The sequence below is a fragment of the Mustela erminea genome, chromosome 18 (genome assembly GCF_009829155.1).
Source record: "Mustela erminea isolate mMusErm1 chromosome 18, mMusErm1.Pri, whole genome shotgun sequence".
In the NCBI taxonomy this organism is placed as follows: Eukaryota; Metazoa; Chordata; class Mammalia; order Carnivora; family Mustelidae; genus Mustela; species Mustela erminea.
The window spans coordinates 14,655,065-14,679,246 of NC_045631.1; the positions used below are offsets into that span (position 1 = coordinate 14,655,065).

At 44.5% G+C, this 24,182-nt stretch overlaps 1 pseudogene; it reads left to right on the plus strand.

Annotated features, from left to right (window-relative positions):
• The window catches only part of LOC116577978, a 55,391-nt pseudogene extending 41,714 nt beyond the window's left edge, over positions 1-13,677 (plus strand).
• The last annotated feature ends 10,505 nt before the right edge of the window (positions 13,678-24,182 follow it).

Sequence of the window (24,182 nt, forward strand, 5' to 3'; positions counted from 1 at the left end):
CTCCATTGAGAATGATATTTGCGGTGGGTTTTTCATAGATGGCTTTGATGAGATTGAGGTATGTGCCCTCTATCCCTACACTTTGAAGAGTTTTGATCAGGAAGGGATGCTGTACTTTGTCAAATGCTTTTTCAGCATCTATTGAGAGTATCATATGGTTCTTGTTCTTTCTTTTATTGATGTGTTGTATCACATTGACTGATTTGCGGATGTTGAACCAACCTTGCAGCCCTGGAATAAATCCCACTTGGTCGTGGTGAATAATCTTTTTAATGTACTTTTGAATCCTATTGGCTAGTATTTTGTTGAGTATTTTCGCATCTGTGTTCATCAAGGATATCGGTCTATAGCTCTCTTTTTTGGTGGGATCCTTGTCTGGTTTTGGGATCAAGGTGATGCTGGCCTCATAAAATGAGTTTGGAAGTTTTCCTTCCATTTCTATTTTTTGGAACAGTTTCAGGAGAATAGGAATTAGTTCTTCTTTAAATGTTTGGTAGAATTCCCCCGGGAAGCCGTCTGGCCCTGGGCTTTTGTTTGTTTGGAGATTTTTAATGACTGTTTCAATCTCCTTACTGGTTATGGGTCTGTTCAGGCTTTCTATTTCTTCCTGGTTCAGTTGTGGTAGTTTATATGTTTCTAGGAATGCATCCATTTCTTCCAGATTGTCAAATTTATTGGCATAGAGTTGCTCATAGTATGTTCTTATAATAGTTTGTATTTCTTTGGTGTTAGTTGTGATCTCTCCTCTTTCATTCATGATTTTATTTATTTGGGTCCTTTCTCTTTTCTTTTTGATAACTCTGGCCAGGGGTTTATCAATTTTATTAATTCTTTCAAAGAACCAGCTCCTAGTTTCGTTGATTTGTTCTATTGTTTTTTTGGTTTCTATTTCATTGATTTCTGCTCTGATCTTTATGATTTCTCTTCTCCTGCTGGGCTTAGGGTTTCTTTCTTGTTCTTTCTCCAGCTCCTTTAGGTGTAGGGTTAGGTTGTGTACCTGAGACCTTTCTTGTTTCTTGAGAAAGGCTTGTACTGCTATATATTTTCCTCTCAGGACTGCCTTTGTTGTGTCCCACAGATTTTGAACCGTTGTATTTTCATTATCATTTGTTTCCATGATTTTTTTCAATTCTTCTTTAATTTCCCGGTTGACCCATTCATTCTTTAGAAGGATGCTGTTTAGTCTCCATGTATTTGGGTTCTTTCCAAACTTCCTTTTGTGGTTGAGTTCTAGCTTTAGAGCATTGTGGTCTGAAAATATGCAGGGAATGATCCCAATCTTTTGATACCGGTTGAGTCCTGATTTAGGACCGAGGATGTGATCTATTCTGGAGAATGTTCCATGTGCACTAGAGAAGAATGTGTATTCTGTTGCTTTGGGATGAAATATTCTGAATATATCTGTGATGTCCATCTGGTCCAGTGTGTCGTTTAAGGCCTTTATTTCCTTGCTGATCTTTTGCTTGGATGATCTGTCCATTTCAGTGAGGGGAGTGTTAAAGTCCCCTACTATTATTGTATTATTGTTGATGTGTTTCTTTGATTTTGTTATTAATTGGTTTATATAGTTGGCTGCTCCCACGTTGGGGGCATAGATATTTAAAATTGTTAAACCTTCTTGTTGGACAGACCCTTTGTGTATGATATAGTGTCCTTCCTCGTCTCTTATTATAGTCTTTGGCTTAAAATCTAATTGATCTGATATAAGGATTGCCACTCCTGCTTTCTTCTGATGTCCATTAGCATGGTAAATTCTTTTCCACTCCCTCACTTTAAATCTGGAGGTGTCTTCGGGCTTAAAATGAGTTTCTTGGAGGCAACATATAGATGGGTTTTGTTTTTTTATCCATTCTGATACCCTGTGTCTTTTGACAGGGGCATTTAGCCCATTAACATTCAGGGTAACTATTGAGAGATATGAATTTAGTGCCATTGTATTGCCTGTAAGGTGACTGTTACTGTATATGGTCTGTGTTCCTTTCTGATATACCACTTGTAGGCTCTCTCTTTGCTTAGAGGACTCCTTTCAAGATTTCCTGTAGAGCTGGTTTGGTATTTGCAAATTCTTTCAGTTTTTGTTTGTCCTGGAAGCTTTTAATCTCTCCTTCTATTTTCAATGATAGCCTAGCTGGATATAGTATTCTTGGCTGCATGTTTTTCTCGTTTAGTGCTCTGAAAATATCATGCCAGCTCTTTCTGGCCTGCCAGGTCTCTGTGGATAAGTCAGCTGCCAATCTAATATTTTTACCATTGTATGTTACAGACTTCTTTTCCCGGGCTGCTTTCAGGATTTTCTCTTTGTCACTGAGACTTGTAAATTTTACTATTAGGTGACGGGGTGTGGGCCTATTCTTATTGATTTCGAGGGGCGTTCTCTGAACCTCCTGAATTTTGATGCTCGTTCCCTTTGCCATATTGGGGAAATTCTCCCCAATAATTCTCTCCAGTATACCTTCTGCTCCCCTCTCTCTTTCTTCTTCTTCTGGAATCCCAATTATTCTAATGTTGTTTCGTCTTATGGTGTCACTTATCTCTCGAATTCTCCCCTCGTGGTCCAGTAGCTGTTTGTCCCTCTTTTGCTCAGTTTCTTTATTCTCTGTCATTTGGTCTTCTATATCACTAATTCTTTCTTCTGCCTCATTTATCCTAGCAGTGAGAGCCTCCATTTTTGATTGCACTTCATTAATAGCTTTTTTGATTTCAACTTGGTTAGATTTTAGTTCTTTTATTTCTCCAGAAAGGGCTTTTATATCTCTCAAGAGGGTTTCTCTAATATCTTCCATGCCTTTTTCGAGCCCGGCTAGAACCTTGAGAATTGTCATTCTGAACTCTAGATCTGACATATTACCAATGTCTGTATTGATTAGGTCCCTAGCCTTCGGTACTGCCTCTTGTTCTTTTTTTGTGTTGAATTTTTCCGTCTTGTCATTTTGTCCAGATAAGAGTATATGAAGGGGCAAGTAAAATACTAAAAGGGTGGCAACAACCCCAGGAAAAAATGCTTTAACCAAATTAGAAGAGATCCAAAATTGTGAGGGGGGAGAAAGGGGATAAAAAGAGGTTCAAAAAGGAAGAAAGGAAAAAAAAGAAAAAAGAAAAAAAAAAGAAAAAGAAAAGAAAAGAATTTTAAAAAAAAAGGAAAACACCTAAGAAAAATGTAAAAAAGAAAAAATATATATATTAGATAAACTGGTAAAAAATCGTTAAAAAAGAAAAAGGTAACAGTTTAAAAAAAAAATTTTACCCGAAGGCGAGAAAAAAAATAAAACAAAAAATGAAAAAGAAAAAAATTAAATTAACTGCAAGACTAAAAAAAAAAATCACAGGGAAAAAGCCATGAGTTCCGTGCTTGGCTTTCTCCTCCTCTGGAATTCTGCTGCTCTCCTTGGTATTGAAACCGCACTCCTTGGTAGGTGAACTTGGTCTCGGCTGGATTTCTTGTTGATCTTCTGGGGGTGGGGTCTGTTGTAGTGATTCTCAAGTGTCTTTGCCCTAGGCGAATTACACCGCCCTTACCCGGGGCCGGGGTGTGTAATCCGCTCGGGTTTGCTTTCAGGAGCTTTTGTTCCCTGAGCGCTTTCCGTAGAGTTCCGGAGGACGGGAATACAAATGGCGGCCTCCTGGTCTCCAGCCCGGAGGAGCCGAGAGCCCAGGGCCGCACGCCTCAGTGTGCCCTCAGAGAACAGCGCCCAGTTACTCCCGTCTGCCTGACCTCCGGCCCCGCTCCGAGCTCTCCGAGCCTGCGACCAGTTCAAGGTAACACCGAGCTGTGAGCTTACTGTCGGCTCTGTCTCTGTAGCCGGCTTTCCCATTCCAATACCCGCAAGATCTGCGACACTCAGACACCCCTGATCCTTCTGTGACCCTGCGGGACCTGAGGCCACGCTGAACCCGCGTGGGCTTCGCCCCGGTTTAGCCTCTGGAGCGATGTCCCTCAGCGGAACAGACTTTTAAAAGTCCTGATTTTGTGCGCCGTTGCTCCGCTGCTTGCTGGGGGCCGGCCCCTCCCCCCGGGGTCTATCTTCCCGTCGCTTTGGATTCACTTCTCCGCCGGTCCTACCTTTCAGAAAGTGGTTGTTTTTCTGTTTCCAGAATTGCTGTTCTTCTTCTCTTCGATCTGCCGATGGATTTTCAGGTGTTTGCAATCTTTAGATAAGCTATCTAGCTGATCTCCGGCTAGCTGAAGCAGTCTCAGCCTGCTACTTCTCCGCCATCTTGACTCCTCCCCCCTGATCCCAATCTTTTGATACCACTTGAGACCTGATGTATGGCCCAGGATGTCATCTATTCTGGAGAATGTTCCATGTGCACTAAAGAAGAATGTGTATTCTGTTGCTTTGGGATGGAATGTTCTGAATAGATCAGTGATATCTGTCTGGTCCAGTGTCTCATTAAGGCCTTTATTTCCTTGTTGATCTTTTGCTTGGATGATCTGTCCATTTCAGTGAGGGGAGTGTTAAATTCCCCTACTATTTTTGTATTATGGTCGATGTATTTCTTTGATTTTGTTCTTAATTGGTTTATATAGTTGGCTGCTCCCATGATAGGGGCCTAGATATTTAAAATTGTTAGATCTTCTTCCTGGACAGACCCTTTGAGTATGATATAGTGTCCTTCCTTGTCTCTTACTATAGTCTTTAGCTTAAAATCTAATTGATCTGATATAAGGATTGCCACCCCAGCTTTCTTTTGATGTCCATCAGCATGGTAAATTGTTTTCCACCCCCTCACTTTAAATTTGGAGGTGACTTTGGGTCTAAAATGAGTTTCTCATAGACAACCTATTGATTTTTTTTTATCCACTCTGATACCCTGTGTCTTTTGATTGGGGCATTTAGCCCATTTACATTTCAGGTAACTATTGAGAGATATGAATTTAATGCCATTGTATTGCCTTTATGGTGACTATTACTATATACTGTCTCTGTTCCTTTCTGGTCTAATATTTTTAGGTTCTCTCATTGCTTAGAAGACCCCTTTCAATATTTTCTGTAGAGCTGGTTTGGTGTTTACAGATTCTTTGTTTTTGTTTGTCCTGGAAGGTTTTTTATCTCTCATTCTATTTTCAGTGATAGCCTAGCTGGATATAGGATTCTTGGCTTCATATTTTTGTCATTTAGTGCTCTGAATATATCATGCCAGTTCTTTCTGGCCTGCCAGGTCTCTGTTGATAAGTCTGCTGCCAATCTAATGTTTTTACCTTTGTATGTTACAAACTTCTTGTCTTGTGATGCTTTAAGAATTTTCTCTTTGTCTCTAAGACTTGTAAATTTTACTATTAGATGACAGGGTGTGGACCTATTCTTACTAATTTTGAGGGGGGTTCTCTCCTGGAACCTCCTGGATTTTGATGCTTTTTCCCTTTGCCATATTAGGGAAATTCTCTACAATAATTCTCTCCAATATACCTTCTGCTCTCCCTCTCTTTCTTCTTCTTCTGGAATCCCAATTATTCTGATGTTCTTTCGTCTTACGATATCACTTATCTCTCGATTTCTCCCCTCATTGTCCAGTAGTTGTTTGTCTCTCTTTTGCTCAGCTTCTTTATTCTCTGTCATTTGGTCTTCTATATCACTAATTCTCTCTTCTGCCTCATTTATCCTAGCAGTGAGAGCCTCCATTTTTTTATTGCACCTTATTAACAGCGTTTTTGAGTTCAACTTGGTTAGATTTTAGTTCCTTTATTTCTCCAGAAAGGGCTTTTATTTCTCCAGACAGCATTTCTCTAAAATCTTCCATGCCTTTTTCAAGACTGGCTAGCACCTTGGGAATCATCATTCTGGACTCTAGATCTGACACATTACCAATGTCTGTATTGATTAGGTCCCTAGCTTTCGGTACTGCCTCTTCTTGTTCTGTTGTTGTTGTTGTTGTTGTTGTTGTTTTGTGGTGAGTTTTTCTGCCTTGTCATTTTATCCAGATAAGAATATATGAAGGAGCGAATAAAACACTAAAAGGGTGGCAAAGACCCCAGGAAAATGTGCTTTAACCAAATCAGAAGAGACCCCAAATCATGGTGGGAAGAAAGGGGGTAAAAAGAAGATCAGAAAAAAATTTAAACAGTAAACAAATAAAGAAAAAATATATTAGACTGTTGAATAGAACAGGGTCACCCACTTAATTTTGGGAGTATTTTGGTCTCTTAGAAGAAACCACCTCCCAAAATTTTAAAGAATGAAAAACATATATAAGGGTAAACACAATAAAGGGATGGAATATTATTATAAAGATGAAAATTTTTTTATATTTATATAAAAGGAGTCGATAAGGAGAAATTGGTTGGGAGAATAAAGAAAAAGAAATTGGAGACAATTTGCTCTGGCTGGAGACTATAACAAAGCCCTGTGTTAGATTTAGGGTGTATTTTGATCTATTAGAAGAGGTTGTAACCCCAATTTTTTTTAGAAGAAAAAACCCTATGTGTAAACAAAAAATAAAGTTAGATACAATGAAGGATAAAATATGACTTTAATAATGAAGGTTCCAAAAAATATTTTTTTAAATGAAAGGTATTGTTAAGAGAAACCAGTTAAAAACATTAAAAGAGGAAAGGGTAAAAGTTAAAAAAAATTAGTGGAAGAAAAAAATAAAATTAAAAAAAAGTATTAACTTTGCAAGACTAAAGAATCATGGGGAGAAAGCCATGAATTCCATGCTTTGCTTTCTCCTCCTCTGGAATTCCGCTGTTCTCTTGGTACATGAACTTGGTCTTGGCTGGATTTCTTGTTGACCTTCTGGGGGAGGTGCATATTATAGTGATTCTCAAGTGTCTTTGCCCAAGGTGGAAATGCACTGTCCTTACCAGGGGCAAGGCTAAGTTATCCGCTCGGGTTCACTGTCCCTGAACACTTTCCGTAGAGTTCCAGAGGTCAGGAATGAAAATGGTGGCCTCCCAATCTTTGGCCCAGAGTAGCCGAGAGCTCGGGGCCCTACTCCTCAGTGTGCCCTTGGAGAAAAGCGCTCAATCACTCCCATCTCCCTGGCCTCCAACCTGTGACCAAGCTTCTCTGTCTCTGGCACATGACCGTGCCTGGAGTCTCTGAACCCTGCCAATCCCTGAGGTCTTCCGGGGGGGGGGGTCTCCCCGGATCTTGTGGGGTCCCTGCTCACAGAGCAGTGGCCTGTTCCATGGATCACGATAAGTTAAACCCGAGCTGAGAGCTCGCTCCTTGACTCCATCTCTGTAGCCGGCTTCCCCACTCTAATACCTATGAGCTCTGCAACACTCAGACAGCCCTGATCCTTCTGTGAGCCTGAGGGACCTGAGGCCATGCTCTTCTGGCATGGGCTTCACCCCAGCATAGCCTCTAGAGCGATGTTACTCAGTGGAGCAGACTTTTAAAAGTTCTGATTTTGTGCTGCATTGCTCTGCCGCTAGCCGGGAGCCAGCTCCTCCCCCTGCGGTCTATCTCCTCATCGCTTTGGAGTCACTTTTCCGCTGGTCCTACCTTTCAGAAAGTGGTTGATTTTCTGTTTCTAGAATTGCTGCTCTTCTTCTATTCGGTCTCCTGTTGGATTTGCAGGTGTTTGGGATGGTTTGATAAGCTATCTTGCTGATCTCCTGCTATCTGATGTTGTCTCAGCCTGTTACTTCTCCGCCATCTTGACTACTCCCTGGTTTGCCTTTTTTTTTTTTTTTAAATCATGGCCATGTATTACTTTTAAAGAACCCCTTTGTGTTGGTGAAAAAAAACGTTGGTTTTTTCCTTCCACGTTAATTAGAGTTATTTTAACCCTAAATATTATGTACTTTAATTTTAAGGAAATGACATAAATAGCTATATTGTTTCTTTTGATTATAAAACAACACTTACCCATTATGAAAAGATGAAATACAACAGAACTTTATAAAATTTGCTGACTGAAGAGGCTGTGGGGGCTCAGAGAGGGTCATTAAAGGCCTTAGTCTCAAACAGAAAGGGGCTCACATTCCAGATGTATCCCTGCCTTGCTGAATGACTTGGGGCAAGGGACTGAACTTGGCTGAGCCTCCATTTTTCCACGTTCAAAATGGGCAGGATGACACTCTCCCTCAGAGTGATTTTATGAGAATTTTTGTGAGACAAGCCACGTAAAACTCTAGCACCTTGTCTGGCACAGGGGAGCTCTAGGTGAAATAATCATTATCAGTATGCTTGAGAAGTTCCCGACAGGGACAGAGGACTCTGCCTCATGACAGGAACCATGCACATGTGTTTGGAGTCACTGTGCCGTCTGCTTTCCAAAAGCCCTACTTTTTTTTTTTTTTTCCATTTCTTTTAATACAGAAAGCAGTGAGGCCCTGGCATGTCTTTACCAAGAAAAATGCAAATTGTCCTCACTCAGGGGTGTATAAAATACAGTAGAAGAATTGCAGCTGATGATGAATCAGCCTTTAATTAGTTGGGGGGCTAGGGCCCAGTGAAGACCAGGCCTGTACTCCCCTCTCTCCATGGTAAATAAAACCCAGCCAGGACCAGGGAGCCCACCAGGATCTTGAAAACACTTGGCCTGTTTCGCCATTTCTTTCCAGCAGAGGGCAGTGAAAGATGTTCTTGCCAATTATTCTGCACACCTGCCTTGCTGATCAATCAGAAACTGCATTTAATCACTTTGCATCTATCAGAGGAAATTCATCCCCCATCCTGCCCCCCCCACCGTGATTAGACTTATGCCAGAAGCTTAAAAAAAACGCATTTGGGATGGATCTGGGAACTGGAAATAAAAGCCATTATGTCACAGGACACTGCCTTTGGCTGTGACCACTGGACAGGTTTTATATGGCTCTGAGAGCAGTGCCCTCCTGTAAAGTGGATTGTGTGCTTTTGTCAAGCTGTGTGATTTCAGAGGGCTGGTGGACAGACTCTGATGTCCTCTGTGCATGTGGCTGATGGGAGAGGGTGGGAAGAGGAGAGTGAGACAGAGCGTGTACTTTGCATTAGGTACCCCTGGGTCCCTGCACAGTCTAGCCACGGGGCCTGATGGGGCTGCCGTGTGTAAGTCGGTCCGCAGTGGTATTTGGGATATACTTCTACTGAAAGATTACTGCTTGTTTCACTGAAATTCAAATTTCATTGGGCATCCTGCATTTTTTACTTGCTAAATCTGGCAACCCCAGGCCTTGAGCAAATTTCTCAACTTCTCTGAGCCTTAGTTTCCCAGATGTAAGGTGGAATAACTGTAAAATCAGCCACAGTATTAAAGTGAAATTTGTACAACACCTGGATTCCAGAGCTGGACACAAAATGAGCTGTTCGGAGATGGTACTTACTACTGTTAGTTCCCAAACACATGTTTTTCTCCATTTCAGCTATATTGTCACAGGTGATAATAGAGGGAACATTAAGTTCTACGATTATACCCTGTCCATTGTTACGTGGTAAAACAACTTCAGACTGAGCTCCATAAGGACCCTGTCATTTTCCAAGGCCCCAACAGCTACCCCCGCCAAAAAATCAAACTATCCTCCAGACTGCACACTAAAAGGTGAACTTTTGATTGTAAGGTAACTTGATAACAAATCTAGGGCACCTGGGTGGCTCAGTGGGTTAATCCTCTGCATTCAGCTCAGGTCGTGATCCCAGGATCCTGGGATCGAGCCCCATATCAGGCTCCCTGCTCAGCAGGCAGCCAACTTCCCCATCTCCCTCTGCCTACCTCTTTGCCTACTTGTGACCACTCTCTCTCTGTGTCAAATAAATTTCAAAAATCTTAAATAAATAAATTAATTAAAATGAATGATAAAATAAATTAAAAATAAAATTAATAAAATAAAAGAAAATAAATAATTTGCAAATAAAATATTAAAATTAATAATAATAATAATAGAATAAATAAATTTATAATTGCCCAGGTTACATTTCAAAGCAGAATTTTCAGGACACCCGACTGGTTCAGTGTGTTAAGCATCTGCCTTCTCAGGTCATGAGGCCGGCGTCCTGGAATGGAGTCCCGCATAGGGCTTGCTGCTTAAAGGGGAGTCTTTTTCTCCCTCTGCCTTGGTCCCTCCCCCCTACTTGTGCTCTCCATCTCTCTCTAACAAATATGTAAATAAAACCTTTAAAAAATTTTAAGGCAGAATTTTAGAAATAACCTCTAAAAAGACGAGCTGCCCAGATGGCTCATTCGGTAGAGTGTGTGATGCTTAGTCTCAGGGTTGTGAGTTTGAGTCCCCCACTGGGTGTAGAGATGAATTCAGATATGAGAAATAACCTCTAAAAACGAAGAATTTTGTCATTTTTCTCTACGGATAGATAAAAATCTATACCCACATATAAAAATATGTGAGCCATGTTATGTTGGGACTCCCATTACTGAACAATTGGAAAGCATGTTCAAATACAAAGAATCTTCAGTCAAAGCAAACTGTTGGACTATTACCGATGGGATTACAATTCAGGATTTCAGAAACCCACCTCCCAGGCTTCCCATATGGGGTGGGGGTTGTCCTGCTGCTCCATGGCCACAGACTATCCAAGAACACAGGTGGATCCTGGCCTGGGGGGAATCGTTTTTAGCAGCAAACCGCCAGGGAAAGAAATTCTCTTCCGATGCCAAGTTTTCAGCCTCCTGAGCCCCCAGCAGCATGTCTGTAGCCTCAGGAGCTGTCATTGCTTGAAGTTTCTCTGTGTGCCCCTGGTGTGAGTTGGGCTATGAGCAGATGAAAGCTCTGGTACTAGGCCAGCCCTGGACACAGGGGATGGTAGATGCCACCCACTCATGCAAGCAGGAACAGGATCCCACCAAACTGCTATGCAGATGAGGAAGAGACTGACTAGGACACAGCAGGGGTGATCTGCCCACTGGAGACCTGACGTGCAGCCAGGAGGAAGGGCAGGATCTAGATGGCCTCACTGTATCCCTGGGTCGCTGCTCCTCCCCTCTTTCCTATCTGCCCTGTTTCTCTGTGTGTGCATGTGCATGTGCATATGCGTGTGTGTGTGTGTGTGTGTGTGTGTTGTCAGTCTCCTCTGTTCCTCTCCCCTCCCACCTCCTTCTGTAGTGCTGTCCATTCTCTGCTTCTCTGCTGCTTGCTGTCCCATCTTTCCCAACTACCTGCCACTGTGTCCACGGCAGTCAGCATCATCTCTCAGCCCCCAGGCCACCTTTCTTGTAAGCTCAGGCCAGCATCCTTAAAGCCCAAGCCGTACTTCCTGGGAGAGTGGCAAAAGGGGGCCCTGTGGAAGACAGGGGTCCACCCGGCCTATAGGCCACACTGCAAATGTAGCTGTCAGGGTCAGGGCCAGGGTACAGGGAACGGACCCCCTCAGGCCCCAGTCCCAGTGTGGGGACTGCTCAGCACTTTCTCCCTCTTCCCACCCTTGTCCAGCGAGCTCTAAGACCTATATGGATGAGGGAAGTTCATGGCCTGAGTTCAAGCCAGGCCTGCAAGCCTCTAGGACCCAGCTCTCAGCATGGACTCAGGCTGGCACCAGCCTAGCAGCTGGGTGACCTGGGACAGGCAGTGAATCATCTGCGTGTCTCAGCATCCACAACTATGGAGCAGGGAAGAGAAGACTCCCTCCTTAATGTGCCTCTGAGGACTGGATAGGGATGAACAGACATGAAGAATTTGGCATGGCAGTTGCCGCAGTCAGTGGTGAAAATTCGGTTCTGACGGGCAGCAGCAGCAAGAAAGAAAAGCCCAGAGACCACCAGGATCGCAGCTATAGCTGACCGGGGGGCTTACCACCCGTTGCTGTGTGGACCCACACGTGCCAGGGGACTGCTGGGGTCTCTGTGAGAGGGTGTTACCAGAAACGATTGCCCTTTGGGTTTCAGTGGTTGCTTGTGGGGACTGTCCAAGGAGACTCCACACTGGGTGCTGTCAGAAAGAAGGAAAGTTCTGTGAATGGAATCCAGTCCATGGGATCTTGAGAGTAGAGGAGAGACTCAGCTGTATATGTAACCCCAGATGCGGGTGTGCCAAGTGTACACAAAGAGCATGGCAAGGGTAGGCCAAGGGCACTGGAACAAGAATGGTGGACAAAAGGCAAAATGGAAAGCCCACTTGGACCTTCATCCTGTTGCTGGATTAATCAAAATGGGGAAAGAACCCTAAAGGTTTTCAGAGCGTCTCCTAGAGGCCAGAGTCTCACAACATGTGAGCCCACCGTCCAAGATGTCACCCAAAACCAAAGGGCCTGACACCCAGAGAAGGAGGCAATGCGGGCACTTGCTGAGGGAAGAGAGGATGTGTGCAGCCCTGCCATGCCCACCTGACAGGTCCCCAAGGGCATGGCTATGAGACCAGCTCTTGTCCCTTAGTGCTTGGGTCCCAGCCGGGGAGATGGCTGGCACCCACTGCACCCCCGTTCCCCTTCCTCAGTTCAGCCTTCAAGCCTGAGAGATCTGTGAAGCCCCCGAGGGTTGGGAACCAGGGAGTCGACCCCTCCACGGCGCCTCTGCAGGCCTGATTCTTGCACTGGGCGGCGACCCAACAGAAGCTGTGCGCATGCACAGGGGTTCCTGAACGCGCGCTCCCTCAGGTTCCAGGTTCCAAAGCTGTGTCCTGGCAACAGGCCCTGCATTGTGCTCTAGGTTTTCTGCTGCAACTTGGCAGCTGAAGAAGAGCGCTGCAAGCCTAGTTCGCTATCCTCAGCATCTGGCCTTACCCAATTGCTCTATGGGCACCTCCTTGAGCAGGCCGTGCCCCTCCCCCCATCCCCGGGCTCTGCAGGGCCCCCACCTGGCTCCCTGTGGCCGCAGACAACTCTTGGCACCCAGCGCTTGCCTGGTGGTCCACGCCCCAGGGGCCACTCGCAGGCGGTCCTCCAAGTACCCCACGAGCTGGCAAGCGTGCTCAGTCCTAGCAGCTTGGAGAAGGTACTCCGGGATCCTGGCGACCCCGTGCTTTCTTCTGGGGCTCCTCACCTCCTCCTGCAGGTGGGGCTGCCAGCTGAAGGTGATGCTGTCAGCTGCCGGATCGCAGGTGTCCTGCCGCCACAACTGCGAGTCCATCGTGGACATGGTCATCCCCTGTGTGCTGCAGAAGTGGGTCATCACCGGGCTGCCGCCCTCAGCACCCAGGAATGTCCACGATGTCTCCACAGTGGAGCAGGTATGCAGAGACCCCAGAGAGAGTGGCAAAGGGATAGCCCAGATAGAGACTCACAGAAAGGACCCTAAAGGCACTGGGGCCCCACAGGGGGCATTTAGGCCCCTGGGAGTCCACAGAGGCCTCTCTTCCTTTGTGCCCAGGCCTGGGCCTTTGCAGAGAGCCGTCCCCCGGGAAGACAGCTCAGAAGACCCATGCAATAAGAAGTCCCCCAGCTCCCATAGGAGCTCCTGCCCCACTCGAAATTCCATCACGAGTTCCTACAGTTCCACCAGGGGCTGCCACCCAGTGCGGAGGAAGAGGAGTCTGCCCACAAGTCAGGCCTCGCGGCCCCCAAGTTCCCCCCAAAAATCAGCCAAGAGAGCCCGTTGTGTCCTGCCAGAGTGCCTGCACTTTGCCAGAAGAAGAACCAGCTGGAAAAGGATGCCGATACCACCACTGGGCAGAAGGCAACGCAGAGGAACTGCTCATCCCCAGCTGACTGTTCCGGGCCCCGAAAATGCAAGTTTCCTCTGCTGCCACACAGGCAAGGGGAGCCTCTGAGGCTGCCGTCTCCCCCTGAGCTGGGGTTTCAAGTGACTGCTGAGGACCTGGACCAGGAAAAGACAGCTGTTCTCCAGCGCATCCAAAATGCTCTTTGAGGGGACACAGAGGCCACCTGCAGCTGTGGCCCGACTTGGCCATCTAGTGCCTTAGCCCTGCCTGCTGCAGTGGCTGCTCCCCTGCCAGCCCCTGACTCTCAGGTCACCTCCATGGACTGCTCCCCTTCTTCCAAGCCTCTCTTCTTGGGGTCTTACCCTGGCTGCAGTGGGAGCAACTTTGCATCTACCCAGGCCCTCTCGATGTAGTCCAGGGACAGCATGGCCTCAGTCACAGTCCCCACAGGGCTGCCTGCACTGCCTTGGGGTAGTGGCAACCCGGGATCCACTGTCCAGGCCCCACTCGGGGCTGTTGGTGGGCAGTGTCCCGGAGCCAGCACCCTTCACAGCTCTCCCCCGCATGGACAGCTGGCAGCTCAGGCTCCAGACCCACTCCAGGCCCTGAGCACAGCTCTAGCCTAACTGTCCTTGGGCAGTGGCACCCAGGCGGGTTATGTGGTTCCCTTACCCGCATCTGCCTCCCGGGGCACTCGTGCCAGTGCCCAGCCAGGTTCGGCTACCTCCCCTGCTGTACCTGTCTCTGGCACAGCCACTGCCCCTGGCTTGGCAGCTGCCCCCCAGGTGCCCGGCGCCATGTCCCATGCTCGGCCCAACAGCCAGCAGCCCCACACCCCAGGTGGCAGCACAATGCCTGCCCCCATCAGCATGGGGCTTTCGGCAGCACCCCCAGGTTTGGGGAGAGGAGATGATGTTGCAGTTCTGTGCTCCAGCTTTGGGGCTCTCAGCATCACAACAGGAATGAGCAGGGCCCCAAGTGGCCTGCAGGGCTCCAGGGCAAGCCTGGGCCTGAACACAGGGGCCCGCCCACGCCAGAGCACCCTATCAGGAACCGCTGGAGCCAGCATGACAAACCAGCCTGTGTCGGGAGCCTCGAGTGCCCCTCCCTTCAGCTACATCCCCAGGCACCTGACCAAGAAGAGGTTCAGATCAGATGGCTGCAGCTCTGCCAGCAAGGCTGCCTGTGGGGGTGGGGGTGTCCTGGCGTCTCCTCCTAGTGGCCCCGCCTTCCTGGTCAGCAAGGCCCAGAGCCCCCTTGCCACCAAGACCCCCTCATCCCCTGCCCAGCGCCTGATAGGACGCAAGAGAGCTGCACCGTGCAACAAGCCATTTGCCTCCACATCACAGCCCACTTCCTTGGGGCCCAAGAGGCAGAGGTTTGGCTGAGCCAATAGCTTCCTGCAGAAGTAGCCGGTGTTGCACTTCCTTCCAGGTGACCGGTGCAAGACTAGTGTGGAATGGGAGACACAAATCAAGCCCGGTCCTGGAGCAAAACCGGGCTCCCAGCCTGCCAGCCAACATCGGGGAAACTTCCCAATCCCTGACCTACCATTCTGAAGGAAGGTGGGGGTTTGAGGCCTTGTCTGTGATTCCAGGGGCCATGGGCCTTGGGACAGTACACGGAGATCCGTGTCCCTTTGGCCTCCAGTCCCACAGCTCCCGGGACTCCTGCCGCTGCCCACAGGTTTCCCCTCCCTTCTCCCCATGTTCTTCCAAGAACCTTTAGGTAGTGTTCATTTCATTAATTAAAGCCTGTTCTAGTTTCTCTGCTTAGCTCTCCTGAGTCTCTTCTGTGGGTCAAGTGGGCAAAAGTTGGGAGTTGAATGGGTGCTGGCATGGGAAGCCCGACACCATAATTTCCAGGTTCCCATGGCCCAGCAGAGCGGGCAGGGCTAGAAGGATAGACCCTTGAAGAGTGAGAGCAGGTTTTCTGTTTCGGGGATGGGCCTGGGAGAACACTGACCTGGGGAGGGCAAAGTGAGGAGACTCACCCTTGTCTATTGGAAGTACTGCTCCTCTCCCACTGCAGACCCCACGGAATCTTCTTGCTTCACAGCCCTAGGGCAATGTAAAGACACACCTGGCCTAGAGTATGGGTCTGTCATCAAAGATTGTGGCTCTGGGCAACAGAGGACAGCTTTGCCTTGAGGGTAAGACAGCTCCCTGAGTGCTGAGTGACATCCCACTTCACACAAGCACCAGGCCTCCCTCCGTGCATCTCTTCCCTCTGCCAGGCATTTGGGGGCTGCTTCCTGCTACACTCAGGAGAAGAATGAGGAACAAACAAGTCACCTGGGAGAGGGAGGGAGCAGGGACCACGCTGACCAAAAAACTCCTCAGTCCAACAAAGGAGGAGGTTATACATTAGTCATGGGTCTTGTAGGTCAACCAGAAGGAATGGGAGGCCTACGTCGACCATAGTCTTGTAGGTAAAGATAGTACGCTGTAACTGGCCCAGCAGCATGGAATTTTTGGTTGAGCAAGGGCAAATAAAGGGATTATTCTAACAGCAGGCTTTCATGAGGCAGGGGAGACAATGGAAAAGGGAAACACCCTGAGCTGCTGGGCTTCAAGGACGTGTATCCTCCTCTCCAACGTAGGCCTGCTGCTAGTACTTGTTTTCTCAAGGTCATCGTCAAGCATGCTTGCGTGACCAGTACAATTTCTCATTAGTGATATTTTAATCAGCCTATCATTCTGAAGGATGGTTCCATTTCCCCCTTTTTGTTAATGCAGAAGCAGGAAAATCCGTTTTGCAAGTTCTCGAAACATTAGTCGTCAGAAAGATTTCCGTGAGCATCTGAGGAGTAAGCGTAAAATGATTATAGCAATAAAGTGTCATCATTCCACCTATAATGCCAAGACCAGTGTTTTGATCCAAGCAAAGGGGTTTACATCAGACAGAATATCATTAATCCTTTAATCCAAGCCTCACTCTTGGAACTGATTGTAAGGATAGCAAGGAATGCCCTGAATAGAATCTCAAAGCTGTTTAATATCCACAGTTAGATTACTGCCATAAAGACTAGTAATATGGTGAAATCTTGTTGCACGGTATTTCTTATTCATTATAGGTGTAGGAGTAACACAGAAGGAAGAAACATTCTAATCACACAGAAGGTGAAGCCTTATATTTGGAAGATCTTCTCTCCTATATATATTATGGCTTCTTCTAAGTCAGAGACTCTTTCATGAAATCTGTGATCTAGGACTGTTTGTTGATTCCAAACCTTGCTAGCATTCTCGTGTCATTTTTGCACAAATTGTGTGGTTTGTACGGTCTGATGCAAGGCCAATCCCACAGTGGTAGCCATAACAGTAATGGCTATAATTCTTAGAATAGTTTGGTCGGAGGCACAGGTGACAACCCAGATTTGTGACTCTTGTCTGAAGTGTGTAATATGTGTGTGGTGGGGGGACAATTTTGTGGGACTGAGCCCCTGCTCTCTCCAGGTACCTATGTCCACATAGATAGTGTCAGATTTGAGTTACACTGTAGCACACCTAGCTGGTGTCAGAAAATTGTTGGTGAGTGGAACACCCCCTTCCACACCCGTGGTGGAATTGGGCACAGAACCCTTATGATTCCAAATATGAGAATGTCCAAAAACAAAACAAAAACCTCACCCTTTTTGCTAGTTTGGCTAAAACAGAAAGTCTAAAATCAAAGCCTGGTTTACAAATACACGATGTTATGAGAAATATTGTTTTATGAAGGTTTCATATCCCAGGCATGATTGATTACATTATTGACTATTTTCCATTGATTCTCATGTCCAGCTGTCTTCTTTCCCCAGAGGTCTGGCCGGTGGGGCTCAAGGGTCCATGTCTCTAATCACAAGTTGACCCCACTGCCAACCAGCCCCAGTTCCTAGGTTAGGGCCCAAAGCCACCTCATTAACATAACAAAAGAAACCTTTATTGCTATCTTCATTGGAAATTACAGAGGTTTTGTGCCTGAAATGGAGACACAGAACAAATAGTTCTGTTATATTTTTATTTCAGAGAGATAGAAAGCAAAGGAATAACCTAAAAAATGTAAAAAAAAAAAAGACCTAGATCAGTGAATAATCTTGATGTATTTTTCTAAGTTTTCAATAACTTTCTTTTTGTAGCATGCTTATAACATATTGTAAACGTAAATATAATCTCATTTGGTTATCAGTGATATTTAAAACACAGGGATATGCAGACAATATTTATTTAAATATTGTCTTAACTTTTCGGATATTTTAGTCCAAGAACATCCATTTTAAATTATATATGTTGTTTTCAAAATTTAACAACTGAACTAAGAAAAAAACTGAGTTCTTTCAACAAAGTGAATATTTTGTTGGAAAAAAAGACTAGAAAAGTTGTATAGTATTATACACCAAAATCTTATCTCATAGAACTTTCCAACTTAAAAATTCTTAAAAATTTAGAAGATTAAAAGAAAATTTTAAAGTGCACCTGGGTGGCTCAGTGGGTTATAAGCCTCTGCCTCCAGCTTGGGTCATGATCCCAGGGTCCTGGGATCAAGCCCCACATTGTGCTCTCTGCTCTGCAGGGAGCCTGCTTCCTCCTCTCTCTCATCCTGCCTCTCTGCCTACTTGTGATCTCTGTCAAATAATAAATAAAATCTTAAAAAAAATTTAAAAGACAGCTTTGATACTTTTATTTGTAACTTCTTTTTATGAAAAATTAATTAAAAGTTACAGGGAGGGTTTTTTCACATGTACTTTTAAAATGACAGAGACTCCAGAAAATAATTATTTGAGAATTCCTATTTGAAGACGTTTAGATTTCAAATTTCCTGGGACCAAATGAGAGAAGAAAGCAAGATGCTTATATTTCTGAAAACCATCTTTGAATCTTCTTATTCTCTTAAGAAAAATATAAATAGACTGAATCCATCTCAAAAGGGAAAACATAGGAAGATGGCAGAATTTTCTTCAAATATTCAGAATTAACTAGAAATGTCAAGACTGCTAAGCAACATATATTGAAATGAGTCAGTTCTAGAGATCTAATTGGTTTTATCAAATGATTCATGAATCAGCCAACATCCTATCTAATACTAGAAAGGCATTCCAAAGCTACAGATAGGGAAAGGTTTTTAAAGACAAGTCCACTAAGTCATAATTTTTTTTTAATAATTGCTCCGGGTGAAGTCACCTTCCTTTTGAGGATAAAAGGGTATATTAGGGGGATTACTTCATTTTCTTTTGGAGGAGGGAAAGGAGCCATGTGGCAGATTACATCATTGGTGCTGACCAGAAAATTCCATACTGACCAGTTAAGACTACATTTCTGAGGGAGGTTGAAACAGGAATTAGCTTAAGATATTAAGTCTTGGTGGGTCTAGCACAAATGACTCCATTTTGGGCCTGATATATATATTTTTTAAACAAAACCTTTATTTGTGCATTCTCAAATGTAGTAAACAGTGTAGTAAACAGTGTACAATAATGTAGTAAACAGTGTACAATAATGAATTTTCTTCAGGACAGATTGTTTCTTTTTACAGATAAAAGGCCTTTGAAAATGAAGAATTGAAAACCAAACTTGAAACAGCTGCAGTGACTTGTACAACTTTTTTAGACAAATAATTAAGCGTCATCGTTGTTACCTTAATCTGTGATAGTAAATAAACACAAAATCCCACTGGTTGAACAAAATAAGTGTTAGTCTCTGGATGCTGCCTTCTGAGCACAACAGAAACTTTCCCCATCTTCCCTTCTCCCCATCTAGGTCTCTTGCCTCCTCCTCCTCCTCCTTCCTCTTCCTCTTCTTATTCATTTTCTCCTTCAGATTTATTTACTTATTTGATTGTTTATTTACTTATTTATTTTAGAGAGGGTGGGGAGGGCCAGAGGGAGAGAGACTCTCAAGTTGACCACCTGCTGAGTATATCCCAACTTGGGGCTCCATCTTAGAACCCTGAGATCACGACCTGAGCCCAAATCAAGAGTGGAATACTTAACCAACTGAGCCACCCCGGTGCCCGTCTAGGTCACTCTTTTGGAAGAAAGAGTGAGAGGAAATCTCAAACAGCTGGCTTCAGTAAGATACCAAGAGAGACAATAATAATGCAAATACCAACAAGAGGAAACTGAACTGTCTTCTTGCCATTTTAAGCACTTCATGTATATTAATTTACCCCTCCCTTATGTCTACCCCGGGAGGCAGGTTCTATTATTATCAACATTTTTCAGTTATAGAAACTGGGGCACTTAAATTGGGTATATCAGTAAGGTCACAAAGGAAATGATGGGGCCAAGATTGGAATCCTAGTGGCCTGGGTCAGGTGTCATCCTCAGGGGCCTCTGGGTCTCTGGGGCAGCGAGGTGGGAGGAGGCTCAGGTTATGTCTAATATATTCCCACCCTTTATTGTCCTTTTATTTCTGCCTGTGCACCTATTAAACTACCCTATACCATTTGGCATGTTCTTGAAATATACCTCCATTCCTCTACTGAGGCTTTTTCAAAAGCTTTTTTAGGATTTTAATTTACTGAGAGATGATAGCTGCTATTATTGTAGTGAGGACATTGGGGTCTGCATTTACGAGTGAGGCTGAGGGAGGGAGGTTTTCTCTACTTGGTTCTGTCCCGCAGCCTTCGTGATCCAGGCTACGGGGCTTTATTCAAAGAAATTAGGAGGTTTCCTTTCTCCTCTGGGTCTGGGATGTATCATAGCACAGCATGGCCTGGGACTTGAGCATAAGTAGAAGTACTTGACTGTGACATTTAGATATAAGGAATGGGGCAAGTCTCTGGGTTTTAGTGGTATTTCTATGTCCATCATTTTCATATATTCTCTACTCAATTCTACTTAATGTCTAAATCTGCACTCTCATTCTATCAGTCCTTTTTTTTTTTCCTTGAGATTTCTTTAGATTGAGATCCTCTGTTTCTTGGTCAAATAAATCATTTGAGTTTTTCATTTAATCATCAGTTAAAAGGGATTTTAACTCTCCCTAGTGCAGGTTTCCTGTCTTCATAAGAAAAATTTTAAAATACTCATCTGCCATATTAAATTGCTGATTTTATCTGAATTGCAACCCAGATTTCCTAATTTAAATGAGAATTGATTGAACAAGCATTTTTTCATTTCATTTTTCTTTCAATTTTTCATTTCATTTCATATTTCATTTGCAAGTGGTCTGCTCTTTTGGTTCATCCACTTGTTGTTCTGCTCCATTTCTCCTGTAGCTGACACAGGATGTGGCCTCTTATCAGTCCACTTGGGAAATAATAAGGGTTTCCCGTGGCCCTGGGGGAACATGGCAAACTACCCAAAGCCTCCCTAGGACAGAGCTGTGACAATGCAGATCCACGATCTGGACCAAAGAGTGGTGTTTCCATTCACTGAGGTGGGAACTGTGGATCTGTGCAGTCTAAAGTTGTTTAGGTCAGAAAGGGCATCTAACCAGGGTACTCATTTCCCAAAGAAAGAAAGGCGTTAAATCAATGGAACTAAGTCAGGAGGAGGAATTGAATGTGTTTTAGTTGGCATTCTCCAGAGAAACAACTGACTGTTTATACCTACATCTCCATGTAATCTCTCTCAGAGAGGGATATATTAGAAACTGGCTCACACGGTTATGACCAATGTCCCAGCTCAAAGACAGAGAGAGAGTTAGAAAGATGGGCGTCTCCCTTACTCAGCCTTTTTGTTGTGGCTCAACCAGTTGGGTGAAGCCCAGCAGCATTTGGGTGGCAATCTGTTTTACTAAGTAACCGATTCAAATGTTAGTCTCATCCAGAAACACTCTCATAGGCCCAGAGCAAAGTTTCACCCAATTGGGCACCTTGTGGTCCAGCAAAGCCAACACAAAAAATGAACCATCACAGCATATTCTAAAGAGTGAATGAAGCTTCTGGGTCATAGGGAAATGATACCAACTGAGGTCACGGAGGATGAAAAGAGAGATTCCCATCTAGGAGGCTGTGCAAGTGCATTTGAGGACCTTTTAAGTGCTTTGAAATTTCATGGAGAGTTTTACCCACATTTTCCATGTTCTAATCCTTGTGGCATCATTGAGAGTACTTTAAAATATGGCTTCTAGTTAATTAATTCCTCTGTATCTGCTTCGCCCTCTAGCTGAGTTTATAATTTTACTCATTTCATTTGTCAATTCTAGAAGTTTCGCCTGGGTTCCTTTCAAATGTCTGGACATTTTTGGTAATCTTTCATCTTGATGTCAATACATTCTTTTGAAAATATACAGTCTGTCATTTACAGTATGTGGTCTTTTCAAGCTTTTCTTCTTCTCCTGACCCTCCCCTTCAGTCCCTGCCCCCTGTCCCCTTTTCCTCCCCCACCTTCTTCTTTGGTTCACATTCGTCACTGTTGTATGGGTTCTGATTATTTCCTCAAAAGTTTTTCAATAGGAATATATTAATGCCTGGCTTTGAAGGTCATTCCTGTAAAGTAAATTTTATGCATATTCCTCTAGCTACCTCCAATGCGAGTAGATGTAGTAAACTCACATTTTGGTTCAGATTTCTCAGTCCACACAGGCAATGTGAATTTCAGGCTATGAAAATTAATAAAGGGAATTTATAAATAAAATGAATAGAAATTAATATTTAAGGCCTTAATTATTCATGTTAAAAATAACCACGCTTCGGGAGAGGAGTGGTTTCCCAGTGCATTTAAGGGGATGACCTTAAGCATCCCATCTTACAACCTGGAGATATTGTGTACTGCAAAAAACTCCAGAAAAAAATCTCTTCAAGCTCTTTGGAAAGGCCCAAATCAGGTCTTGCTAAGCAACCCTGTGCTGCCAAACTCCAGGGAATAGGCTCTTGGATTCACGTGGCACATTTGAGGAAATCTCCAGATTCTGTGGGACCTGCACACTATGCGGTGACCTAAAAGTACAGATTTCCCAGCACTGAAGTGGAAGGCATCTCAAGAGACAGCTTTGCCACGATGTCTGGATGAGACGCATGTACTTTTTCTCACCGTTGTTTCCTCTCTCCTTCATGGAAAGACAGTACTCCATCCCACATTTACCAAACCCTTGCAGAAGGGGGCAGCATTTTGTTGTTGTTGTTATGATCTTTCAGAAACACCCTCCTCATAATGCCACGCAAATCAAACTTTTCCTTTGTTTTTGCTGGAGGACAGAAGTTCCTGAATCCACAGAAGTCTTTCTTTCATCGAAACCACTAACAGACTCTGGATTCTTAGCCACATTCACGGTCTCCGCATTTGAACACTTACAGGCTGTATTATTGGATAACATTTGTTTCTAAACAGTTCTTTGAGATAATACAATTCTAATGCAGCTTTGACATCTTGCTATTTTGCAAACAGTTGTCCACCTGTTGTGTCATGTCTATACCTGTGCTGCATCTTCCCAAGGGCACTCGGTTAATTCTCTGACAGGCTGCTTGCAGGGCCCACTATTCTGTTTTCATGGCTGTTTGAAGCAGGGACTCCAGGAGGCATGCATGGCTTTATCTGGGTTGGCCTTCATAAGGCGAACTCTTCTCTCCTAAGTCACAATAACTGCCAATAACCATTTTCAGTTGGCTACTTTCTGACCTAGGGTCCTGATTTAGAACCACAATACAATTTGGAATTTTCATGTGAATTTTTTATTTTTCTTAAAGATTTTATTTATGTATTTATTTATTTATGTATTTATTTAAGAGAGAGAACATACGCAGCCGGAGCGGCAGGCAAAGGAGAGGGAGAAGCAGACTCTTCTGCTGAGCGGGGAACCTGATGTGGGGCTCTATCTGATCCCTGGACCCCAGGATAATGACCTGAGCTGAAGGCACATGCTTAACCAACTTAACCCCACCCAGGGGTCCTGGCTTTATTTATTTGAGAGACACTGCATGTGTGAGCTCTTGTGTGAACAGAGGAACGTGCAGAGGGGGAGGGAGAGGGAGAGAGAACCCCAAGATAAAGAAAGATCACCCATGACAGAACAGGAACTACTTACTGACAGCAGGACAGTGAGTCAGGGGGGCATCTCCACCCCCTGCATTTGGCAGAGACTCAACTCAAAAGCAGGCAGAGGAGCAGGAAAGCTTTTGGGTGGTGAAAGGGGAAGGTCAGATGACAGGTTGTTGGGGTCGGGGAGCAGACCAGGAGCCAACAGAAGAGGGCTGTTCTATGTCATAGACCATATCTGAAGAGCATATCTGTTTCCCCTCTTGGTCTCAAGTTCGGGGGGGGTGTGTGCTAAGTTAAGAGCAAGAACAAGAAAAGCTATCTGGGGCTGATCACTGCAGAGATGCGGCTTTCCAGGAGGGCCTCTGCAGAGCTTGTGGGTCCAGTCCTGCCTGGTTTCTTGTCAGATTTAGAAAGTTCCATAGACTGGAATCCCTCTTCTAAGCTTTCTTCAGACAACTGAACACCTTCTATGGATAGAGAAACTGTATTCCATAACAACTATGATCAGTACTGTACATAATAATGACAATAATGATAATAATAATTTTAATCATCTACATCTTTCAATGTATAAGTATTAATATGTATGAAATTATATAATCTATATAACATGCTTATAGCATGTATGTAATTATATGTATTTATAATAATTATGATAACATATGTGATAGACTAAATTAAAACATAATAAAGTAATACATTAACAAAGTATGAAATAATAAAAATTTTATGATAAAAATGATTGGCTCACTGGGAACCAGAGATGCTCCTTTTCCTTATTGTGAGCTGGTCACAATGCTTTAGGCTGCC